Source organism: Oncorhynchus keta, chromosome 23 (assembly GCF_023373465.1).
Source record: "Oncorhynchus keta strain PuntledgeMale-10-30-2019 chromosome 23, Oket_V2, whole genome shotgun sequence".
Taxonomy (NCBI): Eukaryota; Metazoa; Chordata; class Actinopteri; order Salmoniformes; family Salmonidae; genus Oncorhynchus; species Oncorhynchus keta.
Window position 1 is genome coordinate 41,537,562 of NC_068443.1, and position 8,630 is coordinate 41,546,191.

Below are 8,630 nucleotides of genomic sequence, written 5' to 3' on the forward strand. Positions count from 1 at the left end.
TGTGTTAAATGACCTGTTGTGTCTGCGATGAGTGTTTCAGTTCCTCAGCCCACTGCAGTATAAAGTCTTGACGCTCCTCTTGACAAGATCCATCCTCATTCACTCTGGTCAGAAGGGAGGTGTTGCTGATCTGTGAGGACTGGTACAGGACCAACTGATTATGACTCATGGCCATGTAAGAGAACATATGATCACATACCTTATTTTCTGTATACAGAGGGACGTACCTGAACGACCTTGCTCAGTTCAGCAGCAAGCTCTCTGATGATACAGTGCCTTGCGAAAGTATTCGGCCCCCTTGAACTTTGCGACCTTTTGCCACATTTCAGGCTTCAAACATAAAGATATAAAACTGTATGTTTTTTGTGAAGAATCAACAACAAGTGGGACACAATCATGAAGTGGAACGACATTTATTGGATATTTCAAACTTTTTTAACAAATCAAAAACTGAAAAATTGGGCGTGCTTTCGCAAGGCACTGTACATTTAGACTTTAGACTCATCAAAGGTGCAATCTTCTTTCTCTTTGTAACTTTCCCTTTGGAAAGAGGGACAATGAATTGAGTGCTGAAAGGATTCCGCTGCTGTCTACCCCACATCATTGTGATACTGCTGTGGCATGTCTGCTTTGTCTACGCAGTAGACATACTATGTATTTCATTCACCTTACCTTTATTTGTGCCAACAACTTAAGTACTTTATGCTTGAGGCTTTTCTTCCTCTGTTGGATAGAACACAGTATGGACATTACAATGACTGTTGCTGGTTTGAGTGTGAAAGTGAAGCCAAAATAATTTCAAAGGACATTTCATACTACAGACTGCTGGCATTGAAAAGACTGGTTTGATCACAGTACATTCCTGTGGAGAATAGATGTCACGGTTGATCATCTGTATCTTGCCTTGCCTATAACCTGTTTACCTTCTTATGATTGTTTCAGAAAATAATTGTTGGACTGTGGAATGCTGTCCAGATCCTAACGAATAGAAAAAAAAAGAATATTTTGCATAGTGGAGCTCCTTCACAATATATTAAGGTTCATTTAATCCAGTGTTGGGGTTCCTGTTTTGTCAGATGAGACATTCATGACTGAAACATTGGTTTAAGTGAACCGTGTTAAGAAAGGTGGAACATGTATTTGTCTGAAACTTCCTTACCCGTTTCTGGTAAGAGTTGTTTGCCAGGAACTACACAGCACATAATGACAGGGTGAGAACTTGTCGAAGCATCTAAAGCACATCAAATCTTGGCGGTAGCACTACACCCTGTGCTGAGAAGGAATGCACATTGTTCCACAGAGATATGCAGTGCATGCATTGGCAGCAAAAAAAAAAAAAAAAAAAAAACTCACTTCAAGGGGAATTTCGACAAAAGAATTATATTCTCTAAACAAATTTGACTATCTTACCTTGTGCAAGCACATTAACGGTTCGTTGAAAGGTTGTGACGAACAGGTTCTGTGATTGTTCTCTTTATTGCAAATTCTTCCAATGCTGCCACAACTGCCACCAACTCTCAGTATCGCTGCAACAATGAATAACAAAGAGCTGTGAGTCAGGTGTGCACTTTGCCCTCTTTGTTGGTCTACTTCTAAATCAAATCAAATGTATTTATAAAGCCCTTCTTACATCAGCTGATATCTCAAAGTGCTGTACAGAAACCCAGCCTAAAACCCCAAACAGCAAGCAATGCAGGTGTAGAAGCACGGTGGCGAGGAAAAACTCCCTAGAAAGGCCAAAACCTAGGAGGAAACCTAGAGAGGAACCAGGCTATGAGGGGTGGCCAGTCCTCTTCTGACTGTGCCGGGTGGAGATTATAACAGAACATGGCCAAGATGTTCAAATGTTCATAAATGACCAGGATGGTCTCAAACCCACTAGCACCACCTGGGTCATTTCAAACAATGTTCTTTTTTTTCATGAATAAACAGAAAGTGAAATGGAACACAGTAATGCAGCTGTATTCAACCTAAAAACGAGTACAATATTGTACAACTAAAACATGGCTTTGTCTCAAAAAGTTAGGTTGCTATGAGAACACAAATATAAAATGAGAAATCATACCATCTAGAGGTCAGAATAAACTCATACACAGTGAAGGATAAAAAGTAGACAGGGTTAATAATTTAGACCTGTGGGGAGAAGCCCAGTCATTGTCATAAGGGGAAACAGTATCACAATAAATGCAGCGTCGAAGACCACTTGTCATTTTCCAACTAACAAACTCGTTGTAGAAAGATGAGCTCTGAGTTTCCCACTTGGAAAGTATCACAATCAACCAATAGGAAACTCTACGCAAAAAAAATACACAGATTTTAACTCAGCGATTCTGAGATTACAAGTTGCTTTGAACGCACCAAGAGTACACGACAGTTGTAAAAACAATATGAAGCTAAAATAGTTTCGGGAAAACCAGTTACAACAGTTTGTATACCGTGCATACATAACATGGCGGAGACTCGCACTTGAGCTTTTTAATTTCGATGTTGGTCCACCAGTTCAAACAGCTGTAAAAACTGCATTTTTTTGTTATTGAAATATTTTTAAAAGCGATTTATATTGTAAAATGATACCCTACACGATTCGGTACTTGTTTTCTCACAGAAACGGAAATTGAGCGAACAGTGTAGAATTTTAGCAACCATGAAATGGCAACAATTTCTACATTGGCCGCTTGCCCCGGATTCCACTAGATAACACAGCCACAAAGTAAAAACAGCTTTCCCATTTTGCCTGCCCGAAGGGAGAAATCAATAGGCGAATATCACAACAAATCACAACTCTGGCAGGCAAGTAATAATGTGAAACGCAAGCAGACTCGTGAAGGTGGAGACCCTGGTTGAAAGTTCCACCAGCACCTGGTAATCCAAGTCTCTGAGCGGAAAGCAGCTGGGTGACCAGGTGCACAAAGGCTGTTTCAGGTGACCAGGTGCATGAAGGCCATTTTGGGTGACCAGGTGCATGAAGGCTGTTTCAGGTGACCAGGTGCATGAAGGCCATTTTGGGTGACCAGGTGCACGAAGGCCGTTTTGGGTGACCAGGTGCACGAAGGCCGTTTTGGGTGACCAGGTGCACGAAGGCTGTTTCAGGTGACCAGGTGCATGAAGGCGGCCATTTTGGGTGACCAGGTGCACGAAGGCCGTTTTGGGTGACCAGGTGCACGAAGGCCGTTTTGGGTGACCAGGTGCACGAAGGCTGTTTCAGGTGACCAGGTGCACGCGGTTCGTAACAGCGGGACTATATGCTTTAGTCTCCAAGGAAGGTTTCTTAAGTGTGGGTGCCATGGTTGCCTGGTGTGCGAGGTTCCGGAGGGGGAGGTGTCCCCGGCTGGAAGTCATGCCCAGAGCGAGGGGTGTTGACCCAGGTAGGGACGGAGGCTAAGATGCCTGGTGGTCCATAGTTCCAGGGAGTAAGCTCTACTCTTAGGCCCGAAGTGAGGTCCGTAGTTCCACTGTCCTTAAGGGGGGCAGAGCAGTCAGCCTCTGTGGAGGTTGGCTGCTCTGTCCCCTTTTTTTTGGCCTACTGGGTGAGGGCTGGCCCCTGAAACCATTTCCCCATCAAAACCTGGTAACCCGTTCTATCACTAGGTGCACGGCTGGACATAGTCTCTAGAGCGAAAGTTGAACAGTGCGATTTCTGAGAAGTTTGGACATAGCCTGATTTTTGAAGATCCTCCTAAAAAGGGGCGGACCACATTGACTTGGGCCCGTAGTGGGGAGCTCCCACAGCTGGCCTGGAGGCCTGGATCCCCCCTATATAGATAAAATAGCATTTCTAAAATATGGGCCTGGTTACCCAAAAATAATACCAGGTGCCCGAAAAACAGGGACCGGTTCTATCCCGTCAGGGGAGGAATCCACTGTGCGCCCAGCGGGAGGCCCTGAACGGTGCCGAAGCACCGCTCGAGAGGTCTCGTCTAGCTGGAGGGTTTAGTAGGAACGGCATCAACTTATTAAAGACAGGGTTTGAGAAATACACGTGTCTCTGGTGCCGGTGCGTAGTGGGCTGACCATAACCACATGCATTGTTGCCTGGGTGTGTCACTCCCCGCACCGGAACACCGATATAGGGCCACTGGGTCAGACGTGTCGGCTGGGTTTCGCACGGACGGGGCGCGGCTGGAGCGTGTCGAAGAAACGTGGTAAACCGTCTCCGAAAGGGGCTCCCCGATAGAGGCAAATCCACAGGTGTTCATCATTGGCTCTGGTGGTCTTAGTTCGAGACCCGCTAGAAGACCCACCCTACTTTCATATTCTTTTCAATATATGTTCATGTAATTATTTGGCAGCAGTTACAATACACGTACAGTATATGATCTAATTAAAATGTGTTTCTCATTGAAAGGTGGGAATCGGTAGAATTATAGATAGCTGAGCATCTCAAAGAGAACTCTCTCTATCTACTTTTTGAAATCCACACCACATAGACCATGTAGAGCAAAAGTGTCTCTGATAAGGAATCACATCAATTCTAGTCATTGCATTTCTATCTGGAACGTTCCTCATTTATTGCCAAAAAATGGCCCAGGTGGTAGTGTTGCTTCTGATAGAAACATACCCAGAACATGGTTGCCATATTCTCAGAAAATGAGATTTTTTTACTGTTGCGCGTCTGTACTTTCTCAGATTTGCCATTTAAGCAATGATGATGACAGTTATACCAAAACAATACACAACACAGAGTTCCATCTCCAAGTTTTAATGTGTAAAAACAGACAAATGACAAATATCTGCAATTACCTACACCGTGCTTCTACACCTGCATTGCTTGCTGTTTGGGGTTTTAGGCTGGGTTTCTGTACAGCACTTTGAGATATCAGCTGATGTACGAAGGGCTATATAAATAAATTTGATTTGATTTGATTTGAACTTTTAAAATGTTTAAATTCCTGTTACTTCTGCATTTCACTAGGTGTCTAATGACGAAATTGTGAATTTTTTCAACTTCCTGTTACTTTAGTCATTCAACACATATGGTATAAAAAAACAACTGAAATGCAATTAAACTTTTGCAACAATGGTACTAGATACCAGATTATAACAATTCAATTACTAATCATGTGAAGACTTCGAAGGGGTGTGGAGACTTTCACCATGCACTGTCGATAAAGTAACTTTCTCTCTGTGTGTGTTGCTCTCGGAATGGGCATCAACTACTATATTACTTTATTTATTTATGGCAGATTCAAATGAGCTACTGTCATGTCGGAAATATCACGTCAGCTAAAATGTTGTGAAATCCAATTGCGCTCTTGTCTCATCACTGCAATTCCCCAATGAGCTCAGGAGAGTCGAAGTTTGAGTCATGCATCCTGCCAAACCTCACTTTTTAACACCCGCTTGCTTAACCAATGCCAGAGGAAACACTGTTCAACTGATGACCAAAGTCAGTCTGCAGGCGCCCGGCCCGCCACAAGAGCACAAATGAACCAAGTACACGAAATGTACTTGTCAGGTCCCTCTCAAATGCCAGCTGGACAAACTGGGCTTTTTGTTGATGTTCAATGAATACGTTCTTCAGGATGGAGAAGGAATTTTTACACATTGCTGCTTTAAGGCTAGGGGGAAGTATCCTGAATGACATGCCCAAAGTAAACTGCCTGTTACTCAGGCTCAGAAGCTAGGATATGCATGTAATTGGTAGAATTGGATAGAAAACACTCTGAAGTTTCTAAAACTGTTAAAATAATGTCTGTGAGTAAAACAGAACTGATATGGCAGGAAAAAAACCCGAGGAAAATCCATCCTGAGTTTTCTTTGGAGGTCACAGGCCATTTCAATGCTAGCCTATGGGATATACAAAACAATAGCTCCCAGATTGCAGTTCCTATGGCTTCCACTAGATGTCAACAGTCTTTAGACAGGTTTTCAGGCTTGTACAGGCATCCCTGAGTGGGCAGTACTTTGGAATTTGGATTTCGCTCACATGCCCAGGGATCCCACCTTGCCTCCGAGTTGTCCTGGAAGCTTCCAACGGTCTCGCTGCCGAGAGAATGTGAGGCTTCCCGATCTGTCCCGAGAGCTGCCGAAGACGGAAGGGTCACAGCTTCCTGAGCCTATGCCACTACGCAGAGCTGGGCTGTCGTCAGCAGAACGGCAATACAGGATTGACACAATGAGGTGTCTGTATTGTGGGACTTGATCATTTCGAGTCCTCTTGTCCTTTAAAGAAACCAGGCTCACCGGTAGGAGCAAGTACTCTGGCCATATGGACAACGTACCTACTTCCCCGGCTCGCACCCCTTTTCATGCCATTCTGCTGTGGGGAGACCAGTCCAAATCTCTCTGGGTTCTCATTGACTCTGGGGCCGACGAGAGCTTTTTGGATGCTACCCTGGCATCCGAGCTGAACATCCCCACCCTTTCAGTGCTGGACGGGCGCTCTATAGGCTGAGTCACACACAACACCACTCCCAATCAACCTACGGGTGTTGGGGAACCACAGCAAGGCTGTCCAGTTCGTGGTCATCAGGTCCCCTGTGGTTCCAGGGTTATTACACCATCCTCTCATTAACTGGTCTACTGGTTCCATCATGGGCTGGAGCACGTTCTGCCATTCCCATTGCTTGAAGTCAACACAACCTTCCCTGGGACGTCTTCCTAGGGGCTCAGAAGGTGTCCCGGACCTCTCCACCATTCCCGCGTAGTACCAGGACCTCCGGGAGGTGTTCAGCAAGGCCCGAGCCACGTCGCTTCCGCCGCACCGACCCTATGTCTGCGGGATTGACCTTCTCCCTAGCACCACGCCACCCCGGGACGTCTCTGTTGGGGCCGGAGACCATGGCAATGGGGACTCTCTAGCTGCTGGATTTATTCGTCCCTCTTCCTCTCCCACCTGTGCATTGACTACCGGGGACTCAATGACATTATGGTTAAGAACCGTTATCCACTACCACTCATCTCCTCGGCCTTCGAGCCACTCCAGGGGGCCACTGTGTTTTCCAAGCTGGATTTACGGAATTCCTACCACCTGGTGCAGATACGAGAGGAGGATGAGTGGAAGACCGCCTTCAACACAGCCAGTGGCCACTACGAGTATCTGATCATGCCCTTTGGCCTCACCAACGCATCTGCTGTGTTCCAGGCTCTGGTGAATGATGTCCTCCATGACATATTGAATCGGTTCGTCTTAATCTACATTGATGACATCTTCATCTTCTCCCGCTCCCCTCAAGAACACGTGCTCAATGTCCGGCAGGTCCTTCAATGCCTTCTGGAGAATCAGCTGTTTGTGAAGGCGGAGTAGTGCGAATTCCATCACTCAAACCATCCCCTTTCTGCGTTACATGATCTCTGCTGGGAGTGTCCAGATGGATCCCGGGAAGGTGAGAGCAGTGATGGATTGGCCTCTGCCTACGTCCAGGGTGCAGCTGCAATGTTTCCTGGGGTTCACCAACTTCTATCTCTGCTTTATCCGGGGTTACAGCACACTGGCTTACCCCCTGTCAGAACTCACCTAGCTCAAAGTTCTGTTCACGTGGTCTCCAGCTGCTGACCGGGTGTTCCGGGACCTCAAACATCGCTTCACCACAGCTCCTGGTTCATCCTGACCAATCTCGTTAGTTTTTGGTGGAAGCCAATGCTTCGGATGTTGGAGTGGGGGCTGTCCTGTCCCAGCGTTCTTCCCTTGACCTCAAGCTACATCCCTGCGCCTTCTTCTCCCATCGCCTCAACGCCATGGAAAGGAATCGCGAGCTTCTTGCTCCGGGTATTGACGCCATCTGCCCCCTGCACCCTGTATCGCCTCGGGCAGAAGGTATGGCTGTCCAGTCGGGATCTGCCCCTCCGGGTGGAGTCTCGCAAACTGTCCCCCCCGATTTATTGTCCATGTCCCCATCTCCAAGATCATTAGCCCCTCTGCTGTCCTCCTTCTGTTGCCCCGTACCCTTCGTATTCATTCTACATTCTATGTGGCTAGAATTAAGCCTGTGTCTCACAGCCCTTTGTCTTCTATTTCCAGGCCCACCCTTCCTCCCAGTGTCGTCGATGACCATCCGACGGACACGGTGAGACGCCTCCTGAGGGTTCAACCACAGGGCAGGGGTTCCCAGTACCTGGTTGACTGGGAGGGTCATGGCCCAGAGAAGAGGTGCTGGGTCCCTCTATAGACATCCTGGACCCAGCCCTCACTGCCGACTTCCACCGCCGGCACCCCGGTCAACCAGGTATGCGCCCAGGTAGGACGCCAGGTGATGCCCCTAGAGGGGGGAGCACTGTCACACCCTGATCTGTTTCACCTGTCTTTGTGATTGTCTCCACAACCTCCAGGTGTCGCCCATCTTCCCCATTATCCCCTGTGTATCTGTTTGTCTGTTGCCAGTTCGCCTTGTTTGTCAAGCCAACCAGCGTTTTTGTGTCAGCTCCTCATTTCCCCCAGTCTCTCTTTTCTCGTCCTCCTGGTTTTGGACCCTTGCCTGTCCTGACCCTGTACCCACTCGCCTGACCACTCTGCCTGCCTCTGACCCTGAGCCTGCCCGTCTGTCGTCCTGTACCTTTGCCCCATCTCTGGATTTCCAACCTCTGCTTGACCTGACACTGAGCCTGCATGCCATCCTGTACCTTTCCCCTGTTGCTGTTGTTACTTCGACACGGTCTGCATCTGGGCATGCGCTGATTGGTGGGGGGAAAAC

At 47.2% G+C, this 8,630-nt stretch overlaps 1 long non-coding RNA gene across 1 annotated transcript; it reads right to left on the reverse strand.

Moving 5' to 3' along the window:
• Positions 1–313: 313 nt before the first annotated feature.
• Positions 314–1,520, reverse strand: LOC118401719 (uncharacterized). Its single transcript, XR_004829339.2, has 5 exons — positions 1,411–1,520; positions 1,160–1,272; positions 924–978; positions 673–723; positions 314–540 (listed from the first exon to the last, which is right to left on the reverse strand). It is a non-coding gene; the product is annotated as an uncharacterized LOC118401719 (long non-coding RNA).
• Positions 1,521–8,630: the final 7,110 nt, after the last annotated feature.